A 19,448-nucleotide genomic window follows, 5' to 3' on the forward strand; every position below is an offset into this window, starting at 1 on the left:
GCAACAAGATCGTGACACCGCCGTGACAGCAACAGAGATTGAACCAAGTGGCAGGGACCAGGCAAGTAGGATCATCACTGTGGTCGGCCACTCTGTAAGGTCTGTTATAATGTTGGATAACCCCTTTAAGGGACCCTATGATCAAAAAAGTAGACTTAAAAAACATGGGAAGCTGCACCATCCCTTTTCAAGCCTAATATTGCAGCTACGTCAGTTGCCAGGTCACTTAGGAGATGGTTGATGCAGTTATAAAGTCTGTCAAGGGCCAATACTTCATATGAAAATGTAATTGATTATTTTCCATTACTTTTAAAAGCAGTTGATTTATTATCAGACACTACTTCAGATTCACTGACAGATAGAAATACTGATCTCACCAATGTTGATAGAAGAGCATTAAGGCTCAAGTCATGGTCAGGAGATGAGTTCAAAGATTTAAATATGTAATATTTCTTTATATGGAGAATACTCTTTGGGAAGGGTCTAGAAAAAATCCTCGAAAAAGCCACCGACAGTTTTCTTGAGGAAAAGAAGAAAAGGAAATATCTCTTTTTTAAGTTTAGGAAAACAGAAATGATCCTAGAAAAGTTGTTGGTTAATAAGGTTAATAATCATTTTGTCCGACTTTTGTTGAGACCTCCCACAAACTTTGCAATTACCCCAATTTAAAGTGCAACAGCATTGCAAAATTTAGAAGAAGGGATAATGGATTTAGTAGATATGGAAGTGTTAATTTCTGTGCCTAAAGATTGATTTGGCCAGACAGTGGTTTTGTTTCCCAAGCCAAATGGGAAGTTCCCTTTGATAATAAATTTAAAGAGACTGAGCAAGCTCACAAAATGCAAAAAATTCAAGATGGAGTAGATAAAATCCACGTTTACTCTTTTGCAAGAAGGAACGTTGAGTTTCAGCGCGTGCTCACGTCGCACAACAGCCGGTGAGCTGTCAATTTCAGGCGCTGCTGCAGCGTTGACAGACCGGCTGGAGCTGTTGATGACTTGCGGAAATGTGCACACACGCTGTGCACCTTCACCAGTAGCTCAGACAAATTGGGGTAGGTTTTGAGAAACCGCTGAACCACTAAGTTTAAGACGTGGGCTAGGCATGGGATGTGTGTGAGATGGCCGAGCTCCAAAGCTAGGCACGGCCTGTTGAAGCTTCCCCACTGATGACTGAATGATGCTGATAATTCGGAGGTGGAAGTGAAGGAGGAGGCAGAGGAGGAGAAGTGGGGGTTGGTGCCACTAAAGTAGGTACTTGCGGAAACCCTGATCGACATAGGGCCCGCAATCCTTGCCGTCTGTAGCACCTGTGCTATCCCAAGGTACGACTCGCTCCCGGACTCCACAACATTCACCCAGTGTGCCATTAGGGAAAGTAGCATCCCTGGCCGAATGCACTTGTCCATGTGTCCGTGGTTAAGTGGACCTTCCCAGTAACTGCGTTGGTCAGGGCAACTGTAATGTTACGGGACACATGTTGGTGTAAGGCAGGCGTGGCACACCTTGGGGACTGCGTAACGCGGGACGGCTGACGACTTTAGGCTGCGCAAGGCTTAAGTGTCCACAAGCCTAAATGGCAACATTTCCATGGTCATTAATTTGGAAAGCTGCGCATTTAGTGCTATGGCCTGTAGGTGGGTGGATGGGTATTTGCGCTTGCATTCAAGTGCTTGGGGTAAGGACATTTGTACGCTGCGCTGGGACACGGAAGTGAATGTGGTCGCTGATGGTGTTTGCGATGGTCCAGGTGCAGGACTGGAGGCATCTGGGCCTGCACCTTCGACAGGGGATTATTACAGCACGTAATATAGGGGAAGAGGAGGCAGTGGTGTGACCCGCAGACACAGATTGTGGACCCAGGTGTTCGGGTCTGTGAAACAGTTGCGGGCCTGTTTGTTGTGGCCCTCCTTCTCCCTTTTGCCACCCCACTGCCTCTTCCAGCCTGTTGCGGTGCAGCAGATCCACCCCCTCTGTACTGCTGTCCTCGTTTGACTTTCCACCTTCCCAGGTTGGGTCAGTGACTTCATAGTCCACCACCTCCTCTTCTACTTCCTCACTCTGCTCATCCTCCTGACTTGTTGACCTAACCACAACCTCAGTGATTGACAACTGTGTCTCATCTTCTTCCTCAACCTCTTGAGACAATAATTGCTGTTGAGTTATTGGCAACTGTGTCTCATCATCATCCACCTCATTAAACAGTAATTGCCGTTCCCCACCGTCATCTTCTTGTGACTGTGGATGCTCAACAGTTTGGGAATCAGGGAACAAGATCTGTCTCTCTTCAAGCGTGCTTGGCAAGAAGGCCAAATCAAGGAATGGCGAGGAAAAGAGGTCCTCGGAATATCCGAGTATGGGATCACTTGTTTGGCCAGACTCTCCGTGGTTGGAGGAAGGAGTATCAAGACTGAACTTGGTAGAAGACAGGGTGGTGCTTAACTGACTGGAAGCATTATCTGCTACAATCCAACCGACCACCTGGTTGCACTGGTCTGACTTCAAGAGTGGTGTCCGGGCCGTCCTGCAAACTGGGACATTAAGCTAGGTATTGTGGATGAATGTTTTTCTTGTGCTCTGGCAGCAGGCACAGTTTCAACGCGCCCAGGGCCACGGCCTCTGCGTGCACAATCAGTATCACGGCTACTTCCACGTCCCTTACAGCTCGCCTTCTTCATTTTTAATGTAACATATGCTTGAAAGTATGTCATACGTACAGTAGCGTAGGATTTGGAAGTGTATGCGCAAAAAAATGTGAAAAGGTATTTGGGATGTGGAAACATCCCACAGGAGATACCGTATCCCACAGATAATGTCAATGCTGTCATTGTCATTGATAATGTCAATGCTGTCATCAGCGGCTAATAAACAATTACAGGGAATGTCACAAGTATTTGAGATGAGGAAACATTATACAGGAGAGGTACCACCAGTAATGTCACTGTCCAAAGCATCTACGTAAAAAGTGTACCATATGTCACAGATAAAAATTTTAGGCACTTTTTGGATGTGCACACTTTACACTGGAGATGTGGCGCAGCTAATCTCACTGTCCGCAGCGGACACCATCTATTGAAAAGGTAAACTGGATGTCACAGATATTTTGGGATATGCACACTTTAAACTGGAGATGTGGCCCAGCTAATGTCACTGTCTGCAGCGGATACCGTGTATTGAAAAAGTACACTGAAGATCACAGTTATTTTCGGGATGCGCACACTTTACACAGGAGATGTGGCACGGATAATTTAACTGTCTGCAGTGGACACCGTCTACGGAAAAAGTACACTGGATGTCACTGATATTTTAGGGATGCGCACACTTTACACAGGAGATGTGGCACAAATAATTTAACTGTCCACAGCGGACACCGTCTACGGAAAATGTACACTGGATGTAACTGATATTTTAGGAATGCGCACACTTTACACAGAAGATATGGCACGAATAATTTAACTGTCCGCAACGGCCTATTAGATGCTATTCAGCGCAAGATGCGCTAAAAATATATATTGCTGCTGTCTCACACAATAGTCATTAAAAGGACTTTTGGGTCTCTGAAAAGTTTTCCTAATAAAAATCTTCCACTAACACTCCCTACACTCTGTCCCTTCCTATGCACAGCTTTCCCTAAGACTGAGCAATTTAGCGCAGGTTGTGCTATAAACATATTGCTGCTGTCACACACAAGAGTCCTTAAAAGGACTTTTGGGTCTCTGAAAAGTTTTTGTAATAAAAATCTTCCAATAACACTCCCTACACTGTCTTTCCCTTCCTATGCCCTTCCCTGACTAAGACTGAGCCGAACACATGTCATCTGGTGCTTTATACGTTCCAGCCAGCCAATCACTGTAATGCTAATAGCCAACATGGCTACGGCATTACAGTGCATGCCAGTACCTGCCTGCATGTTTATTGGCTGCGTAGCAGCCAAGAAACGTGCAGGGAGGAGACTTGAGCATTGCGCTCTAGCACATGCAGTACTCGGCCAAACACCGCTATTTGCAGAGCATCAAGATGCTCGAGCCGAACAGGTGTTCGGCCAAACATGCTCGATCATCACTAGTTCTGTCCCTTTATTATTACCATTCTGTGTAATGATCTGCCTTTTTAATGTAGTACCCATCCCCCGTTGTGCTGATAAGACCACATTCCTCAGTGATCTCAGAGACATGTGTTCTGCACTCTTGAGGAGGGGCTAAAAGGTTTAAACTTTGTGACACACATGCATTCAGGGGACTTCAACTAGAACTTCCTCCTAGGTAGGACGTAAGTATTGAATTGCCCCATCTGTTGTACACCCTGGGGTGTTGGTCATGTGTTATAGCATGATCGACGGAGTCTCACACTATTTTGGCTAGTGGTGCATTTACTTTTTACTATTCTGTATAAGATTTATTTGTTTAATCACAGTTAGTAAATATATTTATTCACTTAGCCTGCGTAAGATTATTTATTCTCAATTTTTTTTAATTTACGTTTTGAAACAGTAAGTCACCTCCACACGTGATGTCTCCTCCATTCAAATACACTGCACCTGCCATTTGCACTTGCACTGTTGGAAGTTTTGTGCAAGAATGGAGGAGGTTGAGTGATGTCTGGTCATCAGGGCCGCTATGTGGACAGCACAGAAGATTTGCCAAAGAAGGGAACATGGCTTAAGAAATACACTCACCTAAAGAATTATTAGGAACACCATACTAATACGGTGTTGGACCCCCTTTTGCCTTCAGAACCTTCAGATGCTCTATTGGGTTGAGATCTGGTGACTGTGGGGGCCATTTTAGTACAATGAACTTATTGTCATGTTCAAGAAACCAATTTGAAATGATTCGAGCTTTGTGACATGGTGCATTATCCTGCTGGAAGTAGCCATCAGAGGATGGGTACATGGTGGTAATGAAGGGATGGACATGGTCAGAAACAATGCTCAGGTAGCCTGTGGCATTTAAACGATGGTCAATTGGCACTAAGGGGCCTAAAGTGTGCCCAGAAAACATCCCCCACACCATTACACCACCACCACCAGCCTGCACAGTGGTAACAAGGCATGATGGATACATGTTCTCATTCTGTTTACGCCAAATTCGGACTCTACCATTTGAATGTCTCAACAGAAATCAAGACTCATCAGACCAGGCAACATTTTTCCAGTCTTTAACAGTCCAATTTTGGTGACCTCGTGCAAATTGTAGCCTCTTTTTCCTATTTGTAGTGGAGATAAGTGGTACCCGGTGGGGTCTTCTACTGTTGTAGCCCATCCGCCTCAAGGTTGTGCGTGTTGTGCCTTCACAAATGCTTTGCTGCATACCTCGGTTGTAACAAGTGGTTATTTCAGTCAACGTTGCTCTTCTATCAGCTTGAATCAGTCGGCCCATTCTCCTCTGACCTCTAGCATCAACAAGGCATTTTCGCCCACAGGACTGTCGCATACTGGATGTTTTTCCCTTTTCACACCATTCTTTGTAAACCCTAGAAATGGTTGTGCGTGAAAATCCCAGTAACTGAGCAGATTGTGAAATACTCAGACCGGCCCGTCTGGCACCAACAACCATGCCACGCTCAAAATTGCTTAAATCACCTTTCTTTCCCATTCTGACATTCAGTTTGGAGTTCAGGAGATTGTCTTGACCAGGACCACAACCCTACATGCATTGAAGCAACTGCCATGTGATTGGCTGACTAGATAATCGCATTAATGAGAAATAGAACAGGTGTTCCTAATAATTCTTTAGGTGAGTGTATATTAAACAACACCAACAAAGGCTGTATTAGGAGGTGGCATATAGTCACCTTACATGCACATTTATTTATTTTATGCACTTATACAGAGCTACTATATTCCAGAGCTCTTTACAGACTTTGCTTTGTTCTGTCCCCAGTGGGGCTCACAATCTAACTTCCCTATCAGTATGTCTTTGGAGTGTGGGAGGAAACTGGAGTACCCAGAGAAAACCCATGTAAACATGGGGAGAACATGCAAACTCCATGCAGATGTTGTTCTTGGTCGTATTCAAACCCAGTGCTAACCAATGAGCCACTGTGCTGCCCATACATTGGTCATAAGTAGCCAGAAAGTCACCAACCCCTTTAACTGAGGGCTGCAGCAGAGACCCCCCCCCCCCCAGCAGAAAGGACACACACCCTAAACTGTCAGCCTGAAGAGAATCTAGCAGAGCAATTGAAGATATGGATGGATGGATCTCTGGATCCATACAGGGAGCAGGGTTAGCTTTGTTAGAGATTGTCATGTACTATATTATGTCTGATTTTCATGTTTTACATCAATCTTTGTATAATTTCTTTAAGCTTGAATTTGATCTTGACAACATATACAAATCTCTATCTTTTCTGTATTTTACTATGAACAATACTGAAGTTGAGTGACATTTTTCAACTATGCAGTTAAGCAACAGAACAGTTAAAGTGTCTATGCAGTGACTCAGTTACATTTCCAATAATTTGCTCAGTGAACATTTCCACATTACATTCTCCAAATGATTAAATATATTTCTGTGATTTTCACAAGCGTGTAATCCAGTAAAGAGTTCCATGTACACCCCCAGAGTAATGTACTTCATCTCTATAACTTTATATGCTATTCATTATGCGAGACGGGCGCATTGCCTGAAGAAGACTAAGAAGTAGCCTAAACATTGCATTTCTGGGTTGTCGGGCATTGGATTACTTTTTGGATTAAATCATTATTTTCTTTAATTTTTGGGATGCTGCCTCTATTTCTACACATAACCTGCTATACCAGACACAACCTATGGACAGTTGGAGTGCTGTTTTAGGAAGAAGGCAGCCATGTGCAGTGACCAGGAATGGGTACGCTGACGCCACTTATGCAGTGGGTCAGGATATGAGTTGTTTAATGTTCTGTATTTGTTGTGACGCCATTTGCAGCGTATGCAGGGTGCAATCACAGGGCCCTTCAAAGGTGTTATAATTCACGTCCCAGAGTAGGAATGCCAGAGTGGTGTGATTGCCTATACACTACGTGCAGAATTATTAGGCAAATGAGTATTTTGACCACATCATCCTCTTTATGCATGTTGTCTTACTCCAAGCTGTATAGGCTCGAAAGCCTACTACCAATTAAGCATATTAGGTGATGTGCATCTCTGTAATGAGAAGGGGTGTGGTCTAATGACATCAACACCCTATATCAGGTGTGCATAATTATTAGGCAACTTCCTTTCCTTTGGCAAAATGGGTCAAAAGAAGGACTTGACAGGCTCAGAAAAGTCAAAAATAGTGAGATATCTTGCAGAGGGATGCAGCACTCTTAAAATTGCAAAGCTTCTGAAGCGTGATCATTGAACAATCAAGCGTTTCATTCAAAATAGTCAACAGGGTCGCAAGAAGCGTGTGGAAAAACCAAGGCGCAAAATAACTGCCCATGAACTGAGAAAAGTCAAGCGTGCAGCTGCCAAGATGCCACTTGCCACCAGTTTGGCCATATTTCAGAGCTGCAACATCACTGGAGTGCCCAAAAGCACAAGGTGTGCAATACTCAGAGACATGGCCAAGGTAAGAAAGGCTGAAAGACGACCACCACTGAACAAGACACACAAGCTGAAACGTCAAGACTGGGCCAAGAAATATCTCAAGACTGATTTTTCTAAGGTTTTATGGACTGATGAAATGAGAGTGAGTCTTGATGGGCCAGATGGCTGGATTGGTAAAGGGCAGAGAGCTCCAGTCCGACTCAGACGCCAGCAAGGTGGAGGTGGAGTACTGGTTTGGGCTGGTATCATCAAAGATGAGCTTGTGGGGCCTTTTTGGGTTGAGGATGGAGTCAAGCTCAACTCCCAGTCCTACTGCCAGTTTCTGGAAGACACCTTCTTCAAGCAGTGGTACAGGAAGAAGTCTGCAAGGTAAGAAAAACATGATTTTCATGCAGGACAATGCTCCATCACACGCGTCCAAGTACTCCACAACGTGGCTGGCAAGAAAGGGTATAAAAGAAGAAAATCTAATGACATGGCCTCCTTGTTCACCTGATCTGAACCCCATTGAGAACCTGTGGTCCATCATCAAATGTGAGATTTACAAGGAGGGAAAACAGTACACCTCTCTGAACAGTGTCTGGGAGGCTGTGGTTGCTGCTGCAAGCAATGTTGATGGTGAACAGATCAAAACACTGACAGAATCCATGGATGGCAGGCTTTTGAGTGTCCTTGCAAAGAAAGGTGGCTATATTGGTCACTGATTTGTTTTTGTTTTGTTTTTGAATGTCAGAAATGTATATTTGTGAATGTTGAGATGTTATATTGGTTTCACTGGTAAAAATAAATAATTGAAATGGGTATATATTTGTTTTTTGTTAAGTTGCCTAATAATTATGTACAGTAATAGTCACCTGCACACACAGATATCCCCCTAAAATAGCTAAAACTAAAAACAAACTAAAAACTACTTCCAAAAATATTCAGCTTTGATATTAATGAGTTTTTTGGGTTCATTGAGAACATGGTTGTTGTTCAATAATAAAATTAATCCTCAAAAATACAACTTGCCTAATAATTCTGCACTCCCTGTAATGTCTCTGTATGGTGATGATAATGGTGTCACTGGTGTCCCCTACCTGTGCACGGCTGGACTCCTGGCTCACTTGCAATAAAATGGAGTGTAGTGATAGGAGGAATAAGAGGGATTTTGCAGCAGAAACTGATATCCAGACTTTTGGTAAAGTTCAAACTCGTCTTTACTGACGGTAACTTTCATCCAAGCAAGGTACAGCTTTAGTCTTAGGTCCCAGCAGGCTTTCAGCAATGGTTGGCAGGAATTAATTTTCTGCTCTATCAATCTGGAGCTTGCAGGAAAGGACGTCTGGTTGTTAGCTCTATAACTGTCGCAGGAATTTGGCTTCTGCACTTTCTTTCTGTCTTCTGCTTTAGGGGGACTGATTAGCTGAGGAGGACTATGGCTTCTCCTAGGCCTCTGGACTTCACTCACAGTTATATTAACAGGGAATGCTTTCTTCCTGGTGCTGAAGGTTATCTGCTGTTTCATCCACCTGAGGCTGCAGGGCTCAGGCTGGGGATTTGGCTTGGTCCTGGCTTTTTTCTCTATACTAGGAGCTCCTAACACACACACCCCACCCCTAGCAGGGGGTGGGCTACACTCCTCTCTAACTTCCTTCTCCACCCAGGGTGTAGGCTATGGGAATAGTCCACACCTCCACAGAGTGGGAACTAAGCTGGAATGATCCATTCAAGCTTAGATATACTAAACTGAAGCTAACTCCTTACCAATGCATTGCTGCCACCTGCTGGTGAACATGGAAAATGACAACACTAATTTACATTTAACATGGTTTATGCACATTTGTGAATGACTTAATGTAAAATCATATCTGATGACAAGATAAAGGCTCTTAACAGATTGTAGCAGGGTAGAAGAGTTTAGTAACACAACTCTGGGGTATTACACATGCTGCCCGAATCTTGAGCAACCCCTTTATATGGTTTCATAGTGGGTGAAACCTAAAAAATTTGAATATCGTTCAAAGTTCATTTATTTCAGTAATGCAATTTAAAAGGAGAAACTAATATATGAGAGAGACTCATTACATGCAAAGCAAGATATTTCAAGCCTTTATTTGTTATAATTTGGATGAATATGGCTGATAGGTTATGAAAACCCCAAAGTCACAATCTCAGCTACCCTTTGCTCAGGGGGTACGGATTAATTAGCTGACTAGAGTGTGACACTTTGAGCCTATAATATTGAACCTTTTCAGAATATTCTAATTTTAAGTTGTATTGCTGAAGTAAATTAACTTTTGCATGATATTCTAATTTTTCGAGTTTCACCTGTATATCACCCTAAATTTAAAGTCTTTCCACTCAGCAAAGGTTTCAATTTTGAGTAAAGGGTAGAGGAAAATTGAAGTTCTCAACATTGTCATTTACCTTTCTCCATGTGATATGAATATAGCCTTAGCCATTGTACACGTAGATTTAATTGGCTTTCTCCTTTGCAGTAAATTTAACCCTGAAGTTACATTCCTGCTTGACAGGCATTTGATTCCTTTTGTGTATAATACATTCAAGTATAATTTAGCTGGAAATCCTTTTTCAAGAGGAGATAATCTAAAAACAGAATCCTAACAAACTGCAGTCACGTACAGTCAACCAATGTTAAAGAGATAGTCCCAAAAAGTACATTTATCACATCACAGGATAGGATCAGGCAGTATGGGGGCTCAGTGGTTAGCACTAGTGCCTTGCACTAGGGCCCCACTTTCTGCTGCCTAAGGTAAAAATTGAAACGGCCCCCCCATTTCAAATTCTCAACCTAAACCCTTCTCTCCAGCCTTACTATTAGAGACATGGAAAACTTTACATATAGCGCTACACAACATACAGGGTCATAAAGCACCACATATTTTTACATCTAGTGAGGTCTCCTCTAATGTAGATATTTTCATTCCTTACCTTCTCCTTTCAGACCAGACCGCCATGATGATTTATTTCCGCCATCTCTTGTCTCTGCAGAGTTTTACCAACAGATATCTTGGTTTCCTACTTTTACATCATCCTCGCATCTTCTCAACATCCCATCCTGCTGCCCCCAATACTGTGGCTGCTGTGCTCCCTAATACTTTACTGCAGAAACAGTCCCCCTAAAAATGCTAGTATCACACAGATAATTCCCCTTTCAATAATTACTGGCACACAAAATAATTGTGCCCAGCAAATAGTGTCCCTGATACTAATAGTGTAAACATAATGTCCCCCCAAAATAATTGTGCTAAACTGTGCCAGGGCATCACCCACAGAAATAGTGCTCCCCAAAGTCCAACCAGTAGAAATAATTATCTCCCAGAGTGCATAGTGTTAACAGTGCCCCCAATCATTTTCCATAGTCCCCCAGTGCTAATACTTCTCTTTGTCATGTGTGCCAGTACAAAAATACCCCCTTATAATGGGCGCCAGTACAAAAACGACCTCCTTATAATGTGTGTCAGTGCAAATACCCCCTTACAATGTGCGCCAGTACAAAAAACACCCCATCACCTTTCCAATCAGACCCCATATCAAACCTCAGATGAGACCCCCATCAGACCTTTGTTAGACCCCCATCTAGACCTTCATGTCATATCCCCATTAGATCTCCATGTAAGACGCCCATATCAGACCTCAGATCAGACCCTCTTTAGACCTCCATGTAAGAACACCCCATACCAGACTTCAGATCAGACGCCCTTTAGACCTCCATGTGAGACCTCCATATCAGACCTTAGATCAGACCCCTTTTAGATCTCCATGCTAGACCCCCGCATTAGACCTCAAATCAGGACTCCATGTCAGACCCCCCCTTATAACATACTTCAGATCAGACCTCTATTAGACCTCCATGTCAGACTCCCCTTCCCCCCATGTATCAGTCCTCAGTTACCTTAAAATAAATAAGGTAACTTACTGCCACTCCTCTCTGGGTCCGGCGGTCTCTCATGCATTCTCAGCTCCTAATCCTCTCTGGGTCTGCGCTGCACTGTCACCTGACTGCCTGTAGAATCAGGTCTTAGTGCGCCCAGAGAAGACCAGAGAGGATGGGTGAGTACAGCACTGTCACTCCCCCCACATGCTGCAGATGCACTGTGCATTATAAAGCAAAAAATACAGCGCTACTGGCAAGGGGGGCCTGCAACTGTGGCTGCTGCTGCCCCTATAGTTATGCCGCAGAGTCCTAGGTTCAAATCTAGCCAAGGACAACATCTGCATGGAGTTTGTATGCTCTCCCTTTGCATGGGTTTACTCCAGGTACGGTTTCCTTCCACTCTCCAAAGACATACTGTTAGGGTACTTAGATATGTCTGTGCTATATAAAGAAGTAAATAAAAGATAAGTGGTAAATATCTTCGGGGTGGGGGGCACTGTTGTGGCCCTAACAATCACTAGAAGTGAGGTCCTGAGTAGTGTAGAGCGAACTTGTGTTTCAAGTTCGGAGTACAAGGTTTGGGTAATCTAAGAAAAACTTATGGTCCGTGGTAGTGGAACCCATAACAGAATTCTTCGATAACCCGAACCTTGTACGCCGAACATGAAACATAAGTTCGCTCAAGTCCAGAGCCCCCTGTTTCTTCCCACTATACATCTGGAGCAGAGTTGCCAATCTGGATTTTTCTTTATTCTGGACATCTTCCCCCAAAAACACAGACAACCAATGATTTTTACATATTATAGGGATCTGTACTCCCACTGGGGTCAGCAATGACAGATTTCCATGGAAACAGTAGGTTTCAAAGTCCAAACGGCACTTTATTTGGTCAGTTCAGAAATACAAGTCATCATCCCAGTTATAGAGTCACTGGGTGTAGTGAGGTTCCAGCACCAGCAGAACAAAACGTAAAACAAAATAAACACTTGCCCATCTGGGCTCTACCTAATACAATAGATGATTTATCTCTCACCTACAGCATCCTGTTCACATCAGGGGAGATCAGGCTTTACATCAGCTCTCTAGGCATCTTTCCCCCCAGACTGACAGTCTGGGATCTCTTTTATTCCCTTCTAATGATGCTAAACTTGGGATCCCTCAGGCTATAGGAATATCTGTAGTGGAAGGGTTTGGACTGGGAGGTCCCACTGCCAATCCTACCTCTCAGTCCAAATAAAATTCAGCCCATGGAATAAAAAATAAAAAAACTGCTTCAGCAAACCATCTCTGCTGAACCAAGTGCAGCTTCCCGGATTTCATCTATCTCACCCAGCTGAGGAATCTGGTGAGATATACACGCCTTCCACCACTTTGCCTTACACATTACCACAATATAAATTGAACCATAATAAATGATAAATATTATAAATAACTCGCAGAATGCCCCGGCTTTGCACAGGTCTATTTTGTTTGTATGTGGTTAAACGATATCCACAGTACTCCCATAAGTGTCATTCATAGTGCTCCCCATAAAAGTGACATGCACAGCAACCTTATAACAATGACATCCACAGCAACCCCATAACATTGACATGAACAGTGACCCCATAACAGTAACATCCACAGTGCACACATAAGTGTCATCCACAGCAAACCCATAACAGTGACACCCACAGTCAAGTTCCCACTGGCCCCCAGGGGTACAGGTGAACCCCCTGGTGAGCCCCCTTGTCTCCTTTCTTCTGCACAAGTGGCACATGGTACAGGAGACTTACTGTACTACATATAGATAGGAAGTATACAACACCTCAACCAGCCTATGTTCTGATTATTTAAGAAACTATCCAGTTTATTATTATTGAAACGATCAGATAGCTGAGATGACTTCTAGGCACAGAGCCCACCAGCCAGTATCCTCTTTTCCCAGGGACCCATCTTCTCTTCGCTTCAGGGACCCGATAATCAATCATCTTGTAGCATCTTGCTGTTGTGTGAGTAGATAATATATGAACGGTAGGCCCTCCAAATATATTTTGCTGGTAGGCCCTAGGCACCCTAGTCCGATACTGTCCACAGTGGCCCCATAACAGTGACATTCACAGTGCTCCCATAACAGTAGTATCCACAGTGCCCTCAATACAGTGACATCCGCAGTGCTCTTATTACAGTGACATCCACAGTGCCTTCATACGTTGACATTCACACTGCCTCCATAACAGTGACATCCACAGTGGCCCCATAACACTGACATGCACAGCACCCCAATAACAGTGACATCTACAGTGCTCCATTAACAGTAACATCTAGATCGGTCCCATAACAGTGAACATGAACAGCACTCCATAACAGTAACATCCACAGTGCCTCCATAACAGTGACATCCACAGTGTCCCCATAACAGTGACATCCACAGTGCCCCCATAACAATGACATACACAGTGCTCCCTTAACAGTGACATCCACAGTGCCATGTGAGAGTGACATACACAGAGCCCCCATATCAGTGACATCTACAGTGCTCCCATAAAAGTGACATAATCAGTGCTCCCATGACAGGGACATCCAGATCGGCCCCATAACAGTGACATCCACAGTTCCCCCATAAAAGTGAGATGCACAGTGCCTCATAACAGTGACATCCATAATGCCTCCATAAGAGTGACATCAACAGTGCCCGATAACAGTGACATCCAGGACGCCCCCATAATAGTGACATCCACAGTGCCCCATAACAGTGATACCTACGATGTCCCCATAACAGTGACATCCACAGTGCCCCATAAGAGTGATATTCACAGCAACCCTATGACTGTGACATTCACAGTGCCCCCTAAGAGTGACATACACAGAGCCTCTATAACAGTGACATCCAGTGTCCTCACAACAGTAAAGAAAAATAGCTGAGTTGTCATTTAACCCTTAGGATACCATGTACGGTGCTGTTTCAAACAGAGGCCCGGGGCTAATGTTTGCGACCAGCAATAATGCTGATCACAGGCATTCAACCATTTAGATGCTGTGGTCAAGTATGACCATGGCATCTAAATGGCGAAAAACATGGAAGCGCACATCGGGGTTAGGACCGGATCCCCCGTGTAATCGGGGAAGCTGTTTTTTCATTCTAATGCGCTCAGTCTCTGTTAAAGAGACCCAGCGTATCAGAGCTGCAGTTCCTATGGAGGCATATTGTAGCCTCCTATAGGATGGTTTAAAAAAGTGTTTAAATATATATATATATATATATATATAAAAATATAAAAAAACTTTAAATCACCCCCCTCTTTTCTAGAATAAAAAAAAATAAAGAATAAAAAAATTAAGGTTATGGACATCGCCCATACTATTAAAATATGAAAATATTTATCCCGTATGGTGTAACCGAAAAAAAAATCGAAATGGCATTAAAAGTGCAGATCGTCCCACATGGATATGGTCATATGGTCAAGGTTGGAATGAAGGGAAGGCAAAATAGGCAGCTGCTTAGAGTGCCATTGAAAGCAGAGGGGTGCACCTCGTGTCCCTCTGAGACCAGGTTGGAGGGAAACGTAGCTGGATCACCAGATAGTAGTGAAGCAGGCCTTAGTTTCATAAGAGAAAGGAAGATAGTCTGCAGACCATTGCCTGGTATTATGTCGGTATTTACTTTCTTTGTATCTGAATAACTTGGAACTATCGTTTCCAAATATTTCTCAGCTACATGCCAATGTTCCTATATAACTTTCACATATTTTGCCTTCCCACACAACTCCTGGAAATCTTTCTGCTACACTGGTTAGTGGGATAGGCTTTCACAATGATTGCCTCAGCACAATCCTGAGGTGGTTGCTCGGGAAGAAAACCTCCAATTGAAAATCACCGCTTGACTGCTGGATACAATCTGGCAAGTTATCCATTGCAGTAGAATCTCCTTGGGAATATGAATAGAAAACCAGAAAACTAATCTTTCATTGCTTGCAGGCAGAAAGACCAGCGCATTCCTGAAATGTATGAGTGAGCGGTGTCACCCCTCCCCTACGCTGACAGTTTCTCTTGCTTCGTACAATGTCTTTATAATCAAACAGAAAGAATGCAACTTATTAATCTTGACATCGAATTGAGCACTTTAGGGTTGGGCTGGTTTTCTCTAAACAATTAAACATCACTTCATTTTGAAAATCACATTACACCAGAAAGGATAAGGTGTTAAAAAAGTTCAACTCGACAAACAACGTAAAAGTGGAGTGGGTAAATATCCATGTACCCAGGGGTGGATTGGCCATAGACCTTACAGGGAAATTTCCCGGTGGGCCGATGCCCAGGGGGCCACCTGAGACCTCCTCATGGCCGGCCAGTGGAAGTTTTTGGGGATGTAATTTGTATTGCTGGCGGCAGTATTTTGTGATGGACTGTGGTATTTGGCTCTGTTGGGTTGGTATAATGTGCCACAATATGGTATTGCTGGCCCTGCCATCCATTAATTGGACCTGACTACAAAACAAGGCCACTTATAGTATTTTTTCCAGGGCCACTTTAGGTTCCCAGTCCGGCCCTGCATGTACCCTTAAAATACAAGGGCATTCAGATTTTTTTAATGTATAAAAATGTTCAGTTCTCTAAATATAGTTTCTCTATCAATTCCGCTACAGATGAAAGATCATAGTCATGTGTTAATCATGCAGGAGCTCGGCTTGTTGGAGTCACAGTATGTGTATGAGAGTGCTGGGTGATCAGTGCACGACCAAGTGTATTCTTTCAAATAAGTATCTCATACAATGATGAATACAATAGCAAAAGAATAATACAATAGCAAAAGGGCTCTCTTTATTTTTTTCACTGTATTGTTTGTCCCGCTATGGGACTTAAACTTTTGGCGGTCTGATCCCCTGCACAATGCATCACAATACATCTGTATTGTAATGCAATGGTTTTAAGTGTATTACACACTGTAATACACTTATAGCCTGCTTGACTGTGAGACCCAGGGGGGCTGGATCTCACAGGCTTCCGTAGAAGGCAGCACAATGCCTATGGAAGGCATTGAGTTGCCTTCCCAGCCATCGGGTACCTGTCACCGCAGCGCAGGGACCCAATGAGGACTAGGAGTGAGCTCTTTCACTCTACACACACCCCACATGCCGTAGTTAGCGCTGACTGTGGCACATCTAGGGTTAATGCGCCAGCATCAGTGTTTTTACCGGGCCCCTGCTGCTGATCGGGCAGGCACAGCTCCTGCAGCCACCTGATTAGCCCACCGTACCTGTACGTTGCTGGAATATAAAGTAGAACTCACCCAAAAATGTTTATTCTCTGACCTGTTAGAAAGGTGTATGATATATTCTGTAGTGAATGTAATCTTCTCATCATTGACTGCATTTGTGAGCTATCCCCTCCCTTCTAATTCTTAGACTAACTCTTTGATCTCCAACTGACACAGGACAGGACATCCGTTACTACTCTATTCATTCCTAGGAGACTGACATTGAGGCTCCAATAGGAATACATAGAGAAAATGACTTCCTGTCCACACATAAGATGCTGTGTCGGTTGGAGAGTCTGATTGTTGGTCACATGACACAGATGAGAAGCAGAAGGGAGGAGATAACTCACAAATACAGCCACTGGTAAGAAAATTACATTCACTACAGATTTTATTCTGTGACCTGCTAGAAAGGTACATGATGACCGTTCTAGCAGGTCAGAGAATAATTTCTTTTGCAGGAGTTCTTCTTTAAGTCGCGTCCCACAGCGCCGTACATGTACCCTACTGGTTAAAGAGGACCTGACACCTCTCCTGACATGTCTGCTTTAGTATCTACTTGCATTCTCAAGAGCATATCTTTTCTGATATTTTTAGGTTGTGTGGTCCATCTATTATTCCTACTGTAAATTTTTGAATAAACTACACCGTTTTTAATTTATTCATAAACTTTTAGGACGAGTAATAAAATAATGGCACAACATAGAGCCCTAAGAAAACATGCTCCAGAATTGTCATTACATGCAGAATACAACTATTTTTTTTAAAACATACAACTGAAAAGAAACAATCCTGCCTACACTGCCTGTGTCATTTTATTTTTTGGATTCATCAGATTGATCTTTGTGAAACACCTTTGAATATAGCAGCATTCACTACCTGACGTAGGATATTCATATCTTATCCCTGGATGTTTGCGTAGCTCGGACATGGCAGTACTCCAAGTATTGGCTCTGTGAAGGCTATTGTATATACAATATGGAAACAGCTGAGAACTGGAGAGCCATTGTGAAATTACCGTATTCTTATTTCTTTATCTTGGTTAAATACTAAGCCTTGAAAACATTGACAAGTGCAATAAAAATACTAATTAATAGGAGCTGCCTAACCGTAGTAACCTTGACCCTTGCATCAATCTTTCCTTTGTTACTTTAGGTGGCCTCAAAGGCCAGGACAATTTTTTTTTGTTTTATAAAAGGGACACTACTGACAATTTTTTCTTTATTGTATATTAACAGCCTATATGTGAATATTCAATTTTTTTTTACAAAGAACAGGTATCTGGTTTGCTAGTCCATTTATTCTACTTCCTTTCCTTTGGAGTTTTAGCATGGCAAACCGTCTCGGTGCTCCCTTGAATATTATACTATAAGTGACTCAATTAGAGGATCACACATTACCCTGATAAGTGCAATGCTCCTCCGTAGGCACCTTTTGCTAGGCCTATCAAGAGAACAATAGAGCTGTCATCCCAATTATACTAATCTACTATTTTACTAACAGATAACATCTTTTCCTTGCAGCAGCATTAAAATAACAAACAGAGTTTTATCTCTCATTGCTGACTGCTACAAAAGGACATTATTTTCTATCTAATTTTCAATGGTACAGTACTGTCTCGGACCAGTTCACACATCAGTTATTTAGTCAGTTATTTCCATCAGTGTCTGAGAGCAAAAAAACAGGAGTGGAGGCTACACAGAGATAAGTTATGGTGAAAAGATTTGCACCTGTTCTGTGATTTCACCCACACCTGGTTTTAGGCCCACAATAACTGATGGAAATAACTGATCAAATAACTGATGTGTAAACTAGGCCTAATTGAATATAAAAAACAACGTTTTCATAAATATCTAGTTTAAAAAATATCCCGTTCTGATGTAAATCTCCCTTTAAGAATGTAAGAAAAAATAGTTCCTTGTACTGTAAACTAGAAGGGAATACATTGGGAAATGTTAATCAAGACCGGCATGTGCTACTAATAAATGACCCTCCTAAGTGTTTGGAAAAGGCCACGTAAACACATAAAATAGCAGACCTTCATTCCCATTTAAAGTGCAATGTATTTTAGAGATCACAAAGTCTCTAGTGAGGTGAGCAGGAGACATAAGTTTGTGATTGGTTGTCTCTGATTTGACTACTAGGGTGTGAGAAGACAAAAAAACTACACTTGATCTTGTCAGTGTCAAAACCATTCATGTACTCACTAAGAACCTGTAAAGATTAAATCCAAAACAGTCAATGCATCCTGGACAAGGTGATGACGTGATGACGTAGACGTAGTACGTCACGCTCTCCTCTCTCCCCGTGGCTCGGCTACCCCGCTATCCCGCTGCTCTCGGCGTCTCCGTGGCTGTTCCTGCCTCCATGGACCTGGGGTGTATGCTGTTCCCAAAGCCCCTGACTCCGCTTGTTGCCTAGCGGTGTTTGTGTCTCTGGCTCTTCTGATCCTCCTGCCTTCCCCACCTCACCTCTGGGACTCAGCTCGTTGGGATCATCTGGACTGAGAGACTGCTATCCCTGTCCCCCCTCATTCGCTTCTGCTGCTCCGGTACATCTGCTCTCTGGTTGGCGGGGCGTAGCGCAGTCGGCTGGCTCCTGTTGCACCTGGGATCCCGGATTCCTTGATTGCGGTTGCGCTTTCAGACTCTCCGGTTCTTGCCGGTGATAGTGCCCTCCTCCTCCGCTCTGTGTACCATGCCTTGACTCCGGTGGCAGGGGTTGATTGTGGTGGCTATAGGAGCGAGGTCGGCTGCTCCGCCTGTCCTGGACATTAGGGTTTTATCTGGCGGCTACTACTCCCTTTTGCTCTGCCCCCC

The sequence above is a fragment of the Bufo gargarizans genome, chromosome 3, assembly GCF_014858855.1.
Source record: "Bufo gargarizans isolate SCDJY-AF-19 chromosome 3, ASM1485885v1, whole genome shotgun sequence".
NCBI classification, from domain to species: domain Eukaryota; kingdom Metazoa; phylum Chordata; class Amphibia; order Anura; family Bufonidae; genus Bufo; species Bufo gargarizans.